The following is a 1,126-nucleotide window of genomic DNA, read 5'->3' as shown; positions in this document are numbered from 1 at the left end:
AATAACACAAATTCTGAATTTTATTTACGCCTCGAAACTCAGCGAAATTACTGAAATTGCAAAATTATTGGATTTATTTGCCCAGAGTGACACATTGGCTATGATGGACGAAGTAGTTCAGGCCCGCGTAATAACTTCGATCACCTGGGGAACTGTCGGTGACAGTGCACATCACGCGCGCGTTTTCGTATCCCGGCCCCATCAAATTAAGGCTGCCGGAGCCAGAATAATGAGGGTCGTGGTGGCCTGATAACGGTGGCGATTTCAAATCTCACCTTTCTTTACGAGGGTGCATCTTCGGACTCCTAAGTGAATAAGAATTTTGCGGTTCCAGTGTTTCGCAAATATTTTCGAGCGCTTGTGCGTACGAGGGCGCATTTCTCTTGTCTGGAATATCTGTTCCTTTCCAACGCTTCCTCTAACTGATTTGTCTAGTTTACTTCCTTTGCAATCTGAAGCCTTACCGAGTAAGTTTTGTTCCCCGCCTCCTGATGTATGCGCTGCGGATGATGAGTAAAAAGAGTGTGTGTCCGACTCTCATTTCTCGCTTCATCTTTGCGTAGCCAGGGTGATGAGTCAGACGAGTTTTTCTGAACAACGAACCTCCTTTTTCCATGAAACAATGATTGTCCATCTGTGGTACCAGAGATGTAGGGAAGCACTGCACCTATGTGACTGCAACATGTATATATAGAACCGTACCGATAAACAGAGCTTTGGCATCATATAGTGAGGGGGGAAAATTTTCAAATGCGGTATTCTTGCTTACTTTACAAAATTCGGCAGTGAGAGTTGAAATTTCTTACATGTGAGGATGGGAAGCTTTATATTGTCACAGAACCAAGGACTGAGATACCAGTCACCAGCAATGCTCCCTGAAAAGCACTCAAGGTGCTCGTGGAAACCGCCACCGTCTTGTCGTTTGGTGCTACCTGGGGCCACCTCATGGCATTAGTGCTCCCCACCGAAAAATAACTGGAAACCATTAGGGCGCAACCAGATAATTGGAGGGTTAAAGGGGAACCACAAATGAAGGGGAAAAATGACAGGAGTCAAATGGATTACATGCTACCAAAAACAAGGTGCACAAGTACTCTCACTGCACGAAATAGGGCTTCATAGAAAG

This window comes from Amblyomma americanum, chromosome 9 (assembly GCF_052857255.1).
Source record: "Amblyomma americanum isolate KBUSLIRL-KWMA chromosome 9, ASM5285725v1, whole genome shotgun sequence".
NCBI classification, from domain to species: Eukaryota; Metazoa; Arthropoda; class Arachnida; order Ixodida; family Ixodidae; genus Amblyomma; species Amblyomma americanum.
This window is presented reverse-complemented; position numbering follows the sequence as displayed.